We start from the raw sequence: 15,985 nt of genomic DNA, 5'->3' as shown, positions 1-15,985 counted from the left end.
TTTCACAGCATCATCTTTTAGGACTTGAAATAGCTCTACTGGAATTCCATCATCTCCACTAGCTTTGTTCGTAGTGATGTTTCCTAAGACCCAGTTGACTTCACATTCCAGGTTTCTGGCTCTAGATGAGTGATCACCCCATCGTGATTATCTGGGTTGTGAAGATCTTTTTTGTACAGTTCTTCTGTGTATTCTTGCCACCTCTTCTTAATATCTTCTGCTTTTGTTAGGTCCCTACCATTTCTGTCCTTTATTGAGCCCATCTTTGGGATTATAAGTGGAACCCCAGATTGCAATCTTTGAAGTCTCACCCACAGAGCAGAGATGCTGCCTGGGACCCATTCCCAATTAGAACTCGACTATAGATGTGCTGTGACATGGTATTTCCCTTGGCTGATTAAGGTCGGATGTTGGTCAAAACCCAATTTGGTGATGTATCTTCTGCTCTATTTTTATTTTCTTTTAATGTTAGTATACTTAAAGTAAGCTAGATAATTCTCTGATAAATACTGGCATTATTTAGTTGTATACAACGAATGGCTTATTTTGTTAACAAATCCTTTGAGCCTGAGATGAAAGTGAAAACTTTTGGCAAAACAACGGGAAGAAAGAAATACTCTTGGGTGCTGGGAATGTTCTACCTCTGATCTGAGAAGTGGTAACACAAGTAACATATTAAGTCATGCACTGAAGTTTAGTACAATTTACATACTTTACTGTATATATGCTAAACTTCAACAATTAAACAGTGAGTCTAGGGAGGGAATCAGAACCTGCTTTAGTAAGGCTGGGTGAGTCTAAGAGAGTCTGGATCTAATAAGCTCCCAAGCAATGCTGATGCTGCTTGTCTGAGTCTTAAGGCTTTCAGCTGGAGTCATTGTGACTTAAAGTAAATGTGCTACAAATGCTTACCCAGTGCCCATCTGTGCCAGATGCAGGGCTGGGCCCAGCTGGTATGAACAACAGGCCCTGGACATGTTTCCAGCATGTACTATCCTTGAAGAAGTCACAGTCCAACACTTTTCATACAAGAAATTCACTCACTGAAGAAAGTCAGACAGAGAAGGAGAAATATCATAGACATCCCTTATGTGAGTAATCTAAAAAGACATAATACAAATGAACTTATTTACAAAACGGAAAGACACACAGACTTAGAGAACAAATGTATATTGCCAGGGAAAAGGATGGGAGGAAGTGATAGGGAGTTTGGGATTGACATGTACACACTGCTATATTTAAAATGGTAACAAACAAGGTCCTACTATATAGCCAGGCAACTTTGTTCACTGTTATGTGGCAGCCTGGATGGGAGGACAGTTTGGGAGAGAATGGATACATGTATATGGATGTATGGCTGAGTCCCTTTGCTGTCCACCTGAAACTATCACAACATTATTAATCAGCTATACTCCATTATAAATAAAAAGTTAAAAAAAAACTCACTAACTGAAAAAAAAAAAAAAAAATAGTGAGTCTCTGCCATTTCCTATGAGCAGGTGCCTGTTTCCCCTCCCCAGAGTTATTAGACCAGAAAATGCTCATCCTAAATATTCACTCATCCAAATTGGCAGAAGTACTATAAGACCAGTGTAAAACTGAGTTTGCAGAAATAAGTCCAGTGTGGCTGAAAGTCAGGAGTGATGGTCAGCAGTTAAGCTATGGGTTCACCGATGCAAGCAGCGGCCAGAGCTTGAGAGCCACAGTAAGGATTCTAGTCTTTATCTGAGGAGCAATGGGAAGCCTTTGAAAGGTTTTAAGCTGAGGGGTGGCATAATCAGATTTGCATTTTTAAAAAGATCACTCTAACTCCAGTGTGGAGAACCCTTAGAGGGGGGCAGGAGAGAAGCCTAATCTAGTAGACCAGAGGAAAGGTAACTTTACCTTGGACAAGGTGACAGCTGTAGAGACAGAGATGGTTTAAGGATACTTATCTAGGACACGAGGAGGTCTTCATGAAAGATGACTATGAGGCTGTCAAAGATGAGTCTGAGTCTTTTCATTTGCACAACTCTAATAAAACTGGGGGTGTCATTTGCAAAGGTGGATAACACTATGCTTATTATTTACATATTTTTAAGGCTTTCCAGAGTACTCCCAATTTCATACAAATTTATTATTTTCCAGTAAACGTAGTTTATCAGTATAAGACTTTTCCTAGAAATAAACCCACAAAATTTAAAAAACAGCTTGACAACAACGGCATCTCTTTTCCAATGGTCACAATAGCTCTTTCCCTATGTAAATATAGCTCTTTCCACATAACCATGGATCACTGTAATGCCAAGTCCACTTACACTTCACTGTGAATATAAAGCCCCCAAAACTCAAAAACTGGATCCAAATAATCCTTCTCTTTGTGCATCCCTTCCTTCTTCCCTTTAGCTCTCATAAATCAATAGTTGACTACTGTATATGAAGACACACATTTAGGAAACTGCTCATAATTGTGTGCTCTTCTGACTTGCAATGTGCTGAATTTACTTCCCAGAGTAATGTATTTTTTAACATGTAAAACTGTGCAGTTTTTTCTCCAGCTTTATTAAGGTATACTTGACAAATAAAAGCTGTACATTTTTAAAGTATACAGCATGCATTTTTAATGTGCATTCAGAGCCCACTTCCTGGATGACAGCAGGTACCTTGCAAAGACGATGATGAACATGACCTCTAGGAGACAAGCCACAGTCCTGGGTTCATTATAGTGCATCCACTTTTGGTGGCTATTGAGATCAGATGCAACATAAAAATACGGGAGTTTAGAGCTTCCTGGGGTGTCTAAAGGTAAGTCAACTAAATGCCCCTAAAAGCACACAGGCTTGTTTCAGGCACAAAATGCTCCTCTGGAACATAAACACTGAATTTCCATCAACCATTTTGAGTGTATCACAAGAGGCTTTGGCTACAAATACACATATTTTTTTTAAAACTACATTTCACCAGTGATTCTTAGGCACATTCATTTCTAGCAGTGGTTCTCAACCCTACATGTACATCTGAATCACACAGAGCTATAAAAATACCCATGCCAATTAGACCAGTGGTTCTCAACCACGGCTGTACTTCAGCATCACCTTGAGGGTTTTCATAAGAAACTCTGGAGTGAGACCCAGGAATCCATGGTTTTTAAAGTTCCCCAGGTGGATCCAGACTACAGTGAAGACTGAGAACTACTGTTCCATATATTCCGGTTTAATTCACTTGGAGAGAGTCTCAGGCATTAATAACTCTTTGTGGCAATAGTTTTGTTATATACATACATCAATGTATGTACCCCAGATAATGTGTGCCCCAGATAATTTTTTTAAATAAAATACACTTGTTTTAATAATACTTCTTGAACACCAACAATGACCAAAACCCAGTGCAAATTTGGGAACACATAAACCAAGAGTCCTAATCTCATGGAAATGTAATTTTCCAGGAGACAGACACGGTAAGAAGAAAAGATAACCTCAGTTCAGTTCAGTTTAGTCGCTCAGTCGTGTCCGACTCTTTGCGACCCCATGAACCGCAGCACGCCAGGCCTCCCTGTCCATCACCAACTCCCGGAGTTCACTCAGACTCATGTCCATCGAGTCAGTGATGCCATCCAGCCATCTCATCCTCTGTTGTCCCCTTCCCCTCCTGCCCCAAATCCCTCCCAGCATCAGGGTCTTTTCCAATGAGTCAACTCTTCACATGAGGTGGCCAAAGTACTGGAGTTTCAGCTTTAGCATCATTCCTTCCAAAGAAATCCCAGGGCTGATCTCCTTCAGAATGGACTGGTTGGATCTCCTTGCAGTCCAAGGGACTCTCAAGAGTCTTCTCCAACACCACAGTTCAAAAGCATCAATTCTTCGGTGTTCAGCCTTCTTCACAGTCCAACTCTCACATCCATACATGACCACAGGAAAAACCATAGCCTTGACTAGATGGACCTTTGTTGGCAAAGTAATGTCTCTGCTTTTGAATATGCTATCTAGGTTGATAACCTAAACAGAATGAAATTAGTGATACAAAGAGAGAGAAGGAATTTTGGTGAAAGGGAGAGGAATTATACATTTTCTCTTACTGGGGAAAAAGGAAAGACATAATAAAGACAATGAAATCTGAGCGGTGGTTGACAAATAAAATTTCAACAGGCAGAGAAAGCCTGTCCAGATTAAGACAATACAATGTTAAAAGCATTGAGAACCAAAACTGCAATCAGAGTTTGGGAAACAGGGAGCAGTCCGTTGTGAAATTTTGTTACCCTGCAGTAGGTAGGATCTGACTAAGCAAGGAAGGTGCAGAATCCTGGGCAAGGTAGGCTGACATGTGATGCATGGGGCTGTAGGAAGACACTGAAGGTTCTGGAGAAGGACTGTTGGATAAAGGGAACAATACAAACATTGGATTCTTGAGAATTTTTAGTCAAAGTCAGAGCCAAAGTCTCTCCAGTTGAACTGTGATGCTCATGGTCTCAATAACAACTTCACATACTAAAGATCCTATACTTTGGCCATCTGATGCAAAGAACTGACACACTGGAAAAGACCCTGATGCTGGGAAAGATTGAGGGCGAGAGGAGAAGGGGCGACAGAGGATGAAATGGTTGGATGGCATTACTGACTCATGACTCAATGGATAGGAGTTTGAGTAAACTCAGGGAGACAGTAAAGAACAGGGAAGCCTGGAGAGCTGCAGTTCATGAGGTCATAAGGAGTCAGACATGACTTAGCGACTGAACAACAATACCAAAGATTTAAAACTGCACATCATTTATCATTTTCTGCTTATCATACAAGCCTCCAGAAACTTACATGACTATATCTCCAAGAGGGGAAAAAAAAAAATCTAATTTCAGGTTTCTTAAAGAAAAGAGAGTCCATAGGTTTTATTTTGTAAAAAGAATTTCAGTATCTAAATTGTGATTGTACATGCCATAGAAAGGTTCTTTTTTTCCCTAAACACTTCTTGGTTTGAGGGCTGAAGTGAGTTTGGGGTTTTACCCAATTTTGTAGCAACGAAGTCCAAATGGCCATTATTGAACAGAGAGAGAATAAATGTTATACTGTTCATGGGGTTCTCAAGGCAAGAATGCTGAAGTAGTTTGCCATTCCCTTCTCCGGGGGACCACATTTTGTAAGAACTCTCCAGCAAGACCCGCCTGTCATAGGTGGACCTACATGACATGGCTCATAGTTCCACTGAGTTAGACAAGGCTGTGGCCCATGTTATCAGTTTGATTAGTTTACTATGATTGTGGTTTTCATTCTGTCTGCCCTCTGACAATAAGGATAAGAAGCTGATGGAAGCTTCCTGATGGGAAAGACTGACTGTGGGGGAAACTGGGTCTTGTTCCAATGTGCGGGGGCCATGCTCAGTAAATCTTTAATCCAATTTTCTGTTGATGGGCAGGGCTGTGTTCCCTCCCTCTTGTTTGACCTGAGACCAAACTATGGTGGAAATAATGAAGATAATGGCGACCTCCTTCAAAAGGTCCCATGCACGCACCGCCGCACTTAATGCCCCCGACCCTGCAGCAGGCCACCACTGACCCACCATCAGAGACTCCTGGACACCCACAGGCAAGTCTGAGTCAGTGTTTTCTGAGGTCACTGCTCCTTTCTCCTGGGTCCTGGTGCACACAATGTTTTACTTGTGCCCTCCAAGAGTCTGTCTCCCCAGTTCTGTGTAAGTTCTGTAATCAAGTCCCACTGGCCTCCAAAGTCAAATTCCCTGGGGGTTCTCAGACCCTTTGCCAGATCCCCAGGTTGGAAAATCTGTTGTGGGTCCTAGAACTTATCTTAACAGTGTGAAAATTTATTTGGTATAATTGTTCTGCAGTTTGTGGGTCGTCTGCTCAGTGGCTCTATAGTGGAGTCAATGGCGACCTCCTCCAAGAGGGCTTAGGCCACACGCTGTGTGACCCAGGTCTGCTGCGCCCAGAGTCCCTGCCCATGCAGCAGGCTACTGCTGACCTGTACCTCCACAGGAGACACTCAAACACTCAAAGGCAGGTCTGGCTCAGTCTCTGTGGGGTCTCTGGGTCCTGGTGCACACCAGGTTTTGTTTGAGCCCTCCAGGCATCTCTGGTGGGTATGGGGTTTGATTCTAAATGTGATTTTGCCCCTCCTACCGTCTTGCTGGGGCTTCTCCTTTGCCTTTGGATGTGGGGTATCTTATTTTGGTGGGATCCAACATTCTTCTGCGGATGGCTGTTCAGCAGTGAGTTTTAATTTTGGGGTTCTCACAGGAGATGATGAGCCCATGTCCTTCTACTCCACCATCTTGCATCACCAACTCCATGGACATGAGTTTGAGCAAGCTCTGGGAGTTGGTGATGGACAGGGAAGCCTGGTGTGCGGGCAGTCCATGGGACTGCAAAGAGTCAGACATGACTGAGTGATTGAACTGACTAAAATGTTATACATGTGGAATAAGTGTTGTCTTAAGTTCTTTTCCCCTTTAAAATCCTCCAACAAATATAATAACAATTGTAGGAAGCTTTTCGAGGACATATTCAATGAAAAAATGTAACAGAAATGTTACCTGACTTTACAACATGATGCCAGTACAAAGTGAAAATATGAAAAAAGTTGACTTTATTTTCTTTGATCTCTTATAATAAATATCGATTTGGAAATTTATAGTTCAAAAATAGATTCAAAAAATCACTAGTGTCCCTTTTGCTCCCAGTATAATTTATTTGTCCAGGATATTCATTGATAAAGACATTAATAGAAAAGGAGTACAGAGAGCCTGAAAAGCTGATGAAGGGTAAAGCACAGGGCAGGGCCAGAAGAAGTTCCCAGGGATGGCTCTGCAGAACTATAAAGGACTGCATAGCTGTGATTTAGGAGGTGGTGGGTCTACACAAAACTGTCTGCTCTCTTCTACGTCCCTGATGTGAAGGCATCACAGATGATTTTCCAGTTCTGAAGTGAGTACATATTTGCTGTCTCCTTTGCTATGGAAGCTAAGTAGACTGACACAGGCTAGCTGGGTTCAGGCTCTTTTTAAAAGTAGAGCACAGGAAACTTGTGATTTTTATTTCACATTCAGCAATCTTTTGAGAAGGCAAAAGACAGTCAGAAGTGCTGTTAGTTAGAGCTATTCAAGTGTGGATTGCCTTGGCAGAAGACACCCCTCTTTTGTGGCAGGAATGATAAGAGACAGCACAGCTCAGAGACTGTGAGCCAGAGGTCCAGCCGTCACTAGCACAACTTTGTCTGTGAAGTGAGGGTGTCTGAGCAAACACTGACATCTCAAGTTTAGCAGAAGCAAAAACAAAACTCGGGAAGAGGATGAGCCCTGGAAGGTTTCTAACCCACAGAGAAGAGTCTCTTTCTCCAGTAACTGAAAAAAATTGCCTGAAGATATGTTAATAGGCAACAACCCTCAATTTAAGATACCACTCTTAGATCCGCTTTCAGTTCAGTTAAGTGTCTGCCTCTTTGCGACCCCATGGACTGCAGTACGCCAGGCTTCCCTTGTCCATCACCAACTCTCAGAGCTTACTCAAATTCATGTCCATTGAGTCAGTGATGCCATCCAACCATCTCATCCTCTGTCATCCCCTTCACCTCTGCTTTAATTATTGCTTAAAATAATATTCCTAGCTTTAAAAGAACCAGTAAGACACTCCTATTCAACATCATATTAGCGATCTTTGCTGGTGCAAAAATGACAGAAATGAGAAATAACAAGGCATACAGATTGCATGCTATGTGCTAAGTACTAAGTCGCTTTAGCAAGAAAGAAATAGTGTTGTCTCTGTCCTTGGACAAAATGACTATCTATGTAAGAAATCCCAAAAGTCTACAAAAAATCTATCAGTACTAACAGTGAGCTTATTAGCAAATTGCTGATACGAAGACAACATATAAGAAACAACAGCATGTCCATATAATAGCCATGAAATGTAAAATGAAATGTTACTTTAAAAAAGTAACAATTTTTAAAAAGTACTATTAACAGTGGCACCAAAACCACAAAATTAAATCTAGATGAATTTTAAATTGAGATAAAGATCTAAATCTAGCAAGATCCTCCCCAGATTATATGCTGAATAGCACAAAACATTAACAAGAAAAATCAAAGAAGACCTAAATAAATGGAAATATATCAGAAGACTTAATATTGTTGCTGCTGCTGCTGCTAAGTCATGTCAGTCATGTCTCGACTCTGTGCGACCCCATGGACTGCAGCCTACCAGGCTCCTCTGTCCATGGGATTTTCCAGGCAAGAGTACTGGAGTGGGTTGCCATTGCCTTCTCCGCTTAATATTGCTGTACACACTCAATTCATAGCTCAGTTGGTAAAGAATCTTCCTGCACTGCAGGGGACCCGGTTTCTATTCCTGGGTCAGGAAGATCCCCTGGAGAAGGAAATGGCAACCCACTCCAGTATTCTTGCCTGGAGAATCCCACGGACAGAGGAGCCTGGCAGGCTACAGTCCATGGGGTCGCAAGAGTCAGACACGACTTGGGAACTAAAGAGAGAGAGAGAGACATTCAATTCAACATTCATCAAAGTATCAGGAAGGTGAGTTTTGTGGTTATGTATTATAAAAAATAAACTTACCTAAGAAAAAGTAAAGATAATTGTGAGCTGCAATCGTAATGGAATCACAGTTTGAAATGCCAGCTCCTTGTTCTCAGAGTGTGGTTCAGGACCAGCAGCGGTGGCACCATCTAGTAGCCCTGCCCAACTAGAACCTGCATTGTTAACAAGATGCCCTGGCAGTTCAATCCATATACACACTAAAGCTTAAGAAGCACTGTGTTCGTGACTTTCACCTTCAGGCCTTCCCCAAACAACTTATCCTCATCCAAAGTCTTTCTCCTTATTTAGCAGCAAAGTGTATATAAAAGAAACAAATTATTTCAAAGATGTGTTTGTTTCTTTGGGAGAGCCCTGTGCACTGGGCCCTAAAGCCATCTCTAAGGTCTGAATAAACTAAAGGAAGTAATTAGCTTGATTAACACCTACTCCTCCAAAGGACCTAAACTCTGAAAGAGTAGCATATGAGCAAGGGGAGATAAACAAATGAAAACATGTTTTTCTATAATGAAACTCATTTGTATAGAAAAGCAGCTAATCACTGTTCAAAGAGAAGAAGGGATTTAACAAAAGCACATGCTGCCAAATGATTTAATAAAAATATAAGTCTACTGCCCTCCTTGCTGTTCAGTTTTTAAGATGTCACTCTTCCTTCCCTCCTACCTCACCGAGTAATTTCCTCTAAGGCAGTTTTTATTTTATTTGTTCTCAAAGCAGAATTCACACACACACACCCTGTTCTTTTGAGAGTTCCAACACATGGCTATTTCCTGGGTTGAGCCAGGTCTGAGATATTTCTGTAAAATTACCAATATTTTCTTTAAAGTTGTGTGTGTATTTTACCTCTGAATCCAGTACCCAGGCCTTTTCTCTTCATGGGTCTCTGAATGATAGATAGCTCCCTTTCAAGGTTCTGGCTGCCCATAAAAGGCTCTGTAGACTTCTTCCAGGTTGAAAATGCTTGTTGACTTTCCTTCAGAAAGTCTCTTTACAAAGCAGCAGAACAGGAGCCTGGCATAATGGATCCTGATGCCTGCGCTTTTTTGACAACATCAGCAAGATGTCTCAGGGTAAAAGAAGACACCATAAAATGAGACCATTCTGGAAGGAATACAGGCAGTCTCTGGAAAGCTAAAGAAGAACTTATACCATGAGGGGAGCCAGTGAGAACCATTCAGCCTGGCAACTGCCAGCCTCCTTTGTGGACCCATTCCTGAGACATCCCTGAGCTTTCTGAGCACTGACTATTAAATAGTCCCATAAGCCATCATCTCAACAATGTCTCTAAGAGAATCTCAATTCTCCACTTCAACAGACAGAGCATTGCTAATGAATGAATTGTTGCTGAAGTACATTTAATAAGAAAGAACTCAAATCTGTGATATTTGATAATGTAAATGAAATATTGCAGAGAAACATTCTATGAATCACTGGTCAGTAAAGTCTATCACTTTCACATGTGTTACAGTTGGGACTCCAGGGCTCATGCTGCTGAATGTGGGAGGAGCATTGTTCCCATCCAGCATCTGACATTCATGAGCATGCTCCATTTTTTTTAATTATGCTGTTGACCAAATCAAACCTCAGCTTTCTCTCACTCTGGAAGTAATTGACTATGACTCATCTATTTGCACAGGACACCACAAAATGCTTTCTGTGTTTTGCAGGAATTAAGTGCCTGATTTAATCCACGTGTCTTCCTTTGGAGTTTTAATTATTCATTTCTCCATGAGAGCAAAAGGTTGGATGCCTTGGGTTATTTATAGCTTAGGGACTGTGGAAGAACACAGAGAGTAGGAGGAGAGAGAAGAGAACCAGAGGAGAAATTCCATTAAAAATAAAATGAACTCAGGCTGGAAGGCAGGAGGACTTGAGATGAGAAAGTCAACAAGTAGGAGGGAAAGGAATCAGCGCACCTGGCGAAGGCAGAAAGAGATGACCTAGAAGGAGAAGCCCAATGACATCAGAGTGAAATGGGGAGGGTAATAAGGAGAGGAGGGGAGTAAGCCCCAAGACAACAAGTATACAAGCAAACCTCATACGGTCAGGGAGACTGTTTAACACCCCTTGCACTTCAATCATTACATTTCAGCTCAGCTTGCACCTGTCTGCAGAGCCCAGGCATGAACTGATCAGATCTGTCAGGTGGGTTATGTATGAGAGCAGACCTCATCAGCTGATACTGACTGTGGCATCCCCAACCTCCTGGGAGTGCAATGTCACAGCTATACAAGGCACAATCTGGTTTCTGTCAGGAGGTGGGATAATGAAGCAATGGCCACACCTCTTTGAAAAGTGCTTCTGTCCAGAAATGGAATAGCCTGAATTTCAGGAAACCTGGAAGGTTTGCACTAGCATTCTTGAAATTGGAGAATTTCAAGAAATTCTAAATGTGCAAAACACCTGCCTCAGGAAGGATGGAGACCTAAATGTTGGTGATGAGAATGACTGGGTAATACCAAAAACTCGTACACATAAATAATAATACAGGGAGACCTATGGGATGAGGGGGGCACATAATCGGTGTAGTCACTGGCATTATGACCAGAAATGCTTTCAACTCAGTATGGTTAAGGGTCCCTCCCTCCACTGTGGTTTCAGTGGAACCCATTTTCACATCAAGGTCTCTGGATTCTAGCATGCTTTCCAATTTTCCAATTTGCCTCCCTGAAAAAATATTTCCCAACATATTAAAAGTCTGTTTTTAACCATCAGTGGAAAGGGCAGGTCACTCAGAAATAAAAGTTTCAGACATTTCCAACAGCTGCTGTTATACTAAAGACTGAAACAAACTTTATAGATCAGACTCTGCCCAAATTGTTCCCCTCGCCCACTCTATCCCCAGTGCACAGCTGAATATGCTTAAGGCTACAAGCAGCAGCAGGCAGGGGACTCCTGAGAAACAGTCCTCCTGAGAATGTAGCATCTCACATTCATTTAGCTTTCCTCTATTTGGAAGCAACATGACCTTGATCGAGTCCTTAAAATTCTCTGTCTTATAAAGAAAGATTTGGCCTAGAACAGAAAATGTGCATATTTTATAGATAAAAATAACTGAAGTTTCAAGGACCCATAGCCAGGATTAGTGGAACTAAATCTTTGATTTTAAGCACAGAGCCAGAGCTTTTTTTTTTTTTTTTTAATTGACAGCAACTATACGTCAATTAAAAAAAAGCAGAGACATTACTTTGCCGACAAAGATCCATCTTGTCAACGCTATGGTTTTTCCAGTAGTCATGTAAGGATGTGAGAGTTGGACCATAAGGAAATTGATGCTTTTGAACTGTGGTGTTGGAGAAGACTCTTGAGAGTCCCTTGGACTGCAAGGAGATCCAACCAGTCAATCCTAAAGGAAATCAGTCCTGAATATTCACTGGAAGGACTGATGCTGAAGCTGAAGCTCCAATACTTTGGCCACCTGATGTGAAGAACTGATTCATGAGAAAAGACCCTGAGGCTGGGAAAGATTGAAGGCAGGAGGAGAAGGGGATGACAGAGGATGAGATGGATGGCATCACCAACTCAATGGACATGAGTTTGAGCAAGCTCCAGGAGCTGATGAGGGAAGCCTGGCACGCTGCAGTCCATGGGGTTGCAAAGAGTCAGACGTAACTGAGCTGAACTGATAGTTGCTGTACAATACTAGCTAGGTCTTCTTTTATTACATGCAATATGCAAAAAAATTTCTCAGGTAGGGAAATTCACTTTAGGTTGGAATGTCCAGTATGGTCACAGATATGGTCATAGATTAGTGACAATAAAATGATGAGATTTGATAGGAACTTGACTGCTAAGCCAAGGTGTTATACATGATCTTGCAAGCAGCAAAGAAAGGCAGAGATTTCTGAGGAAGAGAATGACAATGAAAATGTTTCATGAAAAGTGATCTGAATTCCTAGAGTAAGTGATATAAATGACATAAGCACGAACACGAAGAAAACACTGATTTTGGAAATGACATTGTGAATCTGACTTGATGCTTGCTGAATCTGAAAAAATGAGTAAGTCCCGCAGAGAGAGACTTCTTTTAGGAAATCTGAGACATTGAAAGCAGAGGAAAAGGTCGTGCCTAGAAATATCAAGTTAGTAATCATATGATTATATGCTATTATTGAAACTGAGAGAACAGCTAGACTTTTATTGAGAAAGAAATACATCAAAGGATGTAAAATAGATCACAGAAGTAAAGGACTTCCTCTCCTCAACTAAATTGGAAGTCTGATTAGACTGGAAACCAGATCCATGTTCTTATCCTGTTTGTATACTCATTCCTTATGAAACCCTGGTTAACTTATTTGATATTTTTAGTTTCCTAGTCTCTGTAAGGTAGTAGTAGTACCAGATAATACAGAAGACCCATTTTCAGTCTGGAATTCTCAAATAATTCTATTTTTAAGAACTGTCTTCAGTGATACTGGAAAGAAATTTCCCAGGAAGGAATGGTAAGTCTTGCCAGAAAATGCAATCAAAAGACTTTTTCTGTAGTGACAGTATCAGTAGGAGTGCCCACTAGTCTTCCAAGTTCTGACTCCATAAAACAGTTAACATTTCTATATCATGTGGTCTCAAGCCAGTAATCATCTCTTCTCAGAGAGTTCAACATCAGATATAAAAAAACAAAAAAACAAAAAAAAAACAGATTTTCCATAGATGTTATTTCTACCATGCTCTAGATTCTAGAGTTGGAGAAGACAAGTCTGACGCTGGTCTGAGCTTGTCAGTAATTTCTTGATGTTTGGAAGCTTTTGATAGTTACATCCATATTTTTAAAATCCAGATGTATATCTTTATAATTAATCCTGTCCAGAACTCAGTGAGGACCTTCAGTTTATAGACTCAAGTTTTTCTTCAAAGTAAGGAATTTTTTTTCATCATTTTAAAAAATAACTGTCTCTCTACCATTTGTTCTTTTGCAGACCTTCTGAAATGCCTAGTGAGGATCTCAGACTGTCCTCTGGGTCTTTTGGCATCCCTCCTTACTTTCATATTTTTATCTCCTTGGTCTCTGCTTTGAAATATTTTTTCTAATTCACCTTCCAAGCCACTTTTTTTTTGTTAATAGCACTTATTCTCTTTCAGTTGAACTACTGCATTTTTAATTTAAGAATAACTTTTAAATCCCAATGACTTTTTTACCTGGTAAAAATTTTCTAAATATTCTTACTAGTCTCATTGTCATTGGTCAGCTTGTATCTCCAGTGGTTCAATTTCATTAGGCAACATTTGTTGCCCTCCTCCCTCCAGCTGCACTACTGTTTCCTCTGACTAATCATGACTTAGAATCTTCCCACACTTCTCCCACCTTCCAGCAATCAAGTCAGTGTTACCCAAGATAGCAGGCAACTTACAGCAGTCCCCGGGGGCTGGTGAAGCACTGGTCAGTAACCCTCCATTTTCTATTCCTTCTTCCTGAGGAAGCCTCCACATCCAGACCACCTGGAACTACAACAGTTGGTTGTCTCCTAGACTTGAGGATTTCATCCCATCCAATTAACTCCCAGGCAGCTACTCAGGGTCCAGGAAGATCCATCAGGCCTGCCATCAAAGACTATACTTGGACTCCCTCCTTATGGAGGTCCTTTCATCTCTCCTGTGCCCATCTCTAACCACTCTTTGCCCCTGGCCTCTCAGTCTCTGTATTTCCTAGAACCTTTTTTCTTGGGCTCCCAAATCACTGCAGATGGTGACTGCAGTCATGTTCTTTTTAGGAAAGCTATGACAAACCTAGACAGCGTATTAAGAAGCAGACACATCACTTTGCTGACAAAGGTCTGGACAATCAAAGTCACAGTTTTCCCAGTAGTCATCTACAGATGTGAGAGTTGAACCATAAAGAAGGCTGAGTGCCAAAGAATTGATGCTTGTGAATTGTGATGCTGGAGAAGACTATCAAACCAGTCAATCTTAAAGGAAATCAACCCTGAATACTCATTGGAACGACAGATACTGAAACTGAAGTTCCAATACTTTGGCCACCTGATGTGAAAAGCAGACTCACTGGAAAAGACTCTGATACTGGGAAGACTGAAGACAAAAGGATAAGGGGATGGCAGAAGATGAGATGGTTAGATGGCATCACCAACTCAATGGACATGAATCTGAGCAAACTCCAGGACATGGTGGAGGACAGAGGAGCCTGGTGTGCTAAAGTCCATGGCACTGTAAAGAGTCAGACATAACTTAGCAACTAAACAACAACATCTGGCCCAAAGGTAATAAAGTCCTAAGCTTGCTCCCTTATCCAGAAATTCCAGGAAAAATGGCCTCAATAATACCTCCAGTGTCAATCCCATCTGCTACTTGGCCCATGAGAAGCAGATAATTTGGAATCAAGAGGGACTGACATGAAGGATACACCTTCAGGCTGCATCTTCCCAGAATCCCTTACCACAAATTGTCCCCTGAACTCAAACTTATTATTCAAGTACAGCTAAAAAGATCAAAGTCCAAGGTTCTAAAGGATATAATGTAAGATGGTTACTCATATTACAGAAAAACTCTGCTTTGCAAAATGTTACATTAAGAGTATCTGGCACCTCCTTAGAATTACCATAGCCTGATATTTAAAAAACAAACAAACAAAAAGAACTTTATGAGTGCTTGGCTATTTCATGGTTATGCCTAGTGCAGAAAGAGAAGTCCACAGAAGATTCCCCTCATCCCTCATCAAGCTTCCCTAGACTGTCTTGATGCTATCATTTTCCTTTCCCTCAAATGGAGGAATTTAACAGATATGGTTTGGTTCAACTTGGACACTAAGCAAGGCCTTAATATCTGGATCCAGTTCTTCCTGCTACTGCTGCTGCTAAGTCGCTTCAGTCGTGTCCGACTCTGTGCGACCCCATAGATGGCAGCCCACCAGGCTCCCCCGCCCCTGGGATTCTCCAGGCAAGAACACTGGAGTGGGTTGCCATTTCCTTCTCCAATGCATGAAAGTGAAAAGTGAAAGTGAAGTTGCTCAGTCGTGTCTGACTCTTAGCGACCCCATAGACTGCAGCCTACCAGGCTCCTCCATCCATGGGATTTTCCAGGCAAGAGTACTGGAGATGGGTGCCATTGCCTTCTCCAAGTTCTTCTTGAGAGAAGGGTAAATAGTGAAAGACACAGTGGAAGGTGGTTGCTTGAGTCTGATCTCCACATAAGCAGATTATTTGCTGGGCACTGTGGTAGGGCCAGGGATAAGGGGGTAGCACTGTTTTGGGGGCTATTCACAACTCCAATCATACCTCTGCCTATAGTAATGCTCAGGACACATGCACAACAGTGGCCAAGGTAGAAGGAAGCTGATTCTGGGAAGATTTTCCTCCTGTGTCCCCACTGGTTCTCCACTTCTTTGGTGGAGTATTGGAAGATATAAGGACTCTTTCTCAATTCACAGGACAGACATGTCCAGCTCTTTGCTCCCAGATAGTACAAGGTCAGCCAAATTGAAAAAGGAAGAACCTAGAGGTAGATG

At 41.5% G+C, this 15,985-nt stretch overlaps 1 protein-coding gene across 2 annotated transcripts in view; it reads right to left on the bottom strand.

Moving 5' to 3' along the window:
- Positions 1-15,985, bottom strand: part of CPNE4 (copine 4) — a 664,107-nt gene that overhangs the window by 606,171 nt on the left and 41,951 nt on the right. The gene's annotated exons all lie outside the window — the stretch shown is intronic.

This window comes from Bos javanicus, chromosome 1 (assembly GCF_032452875.1).
Source record: "Bos javanicus breed banteng chromosome 1, ARS-OSU_banteng_1.0, whole genome shotgun sequence".
In the NCBI taxonomy this organism is placed as follows: Eukaryota; Metazoa; Chordata; class Mammalia; order Artiodactyla; family Bovidae; genus Bos; species Bos javanicus.
This window is presented reverse-complemented; position numbering and strand designations above follow the sequence as displayed.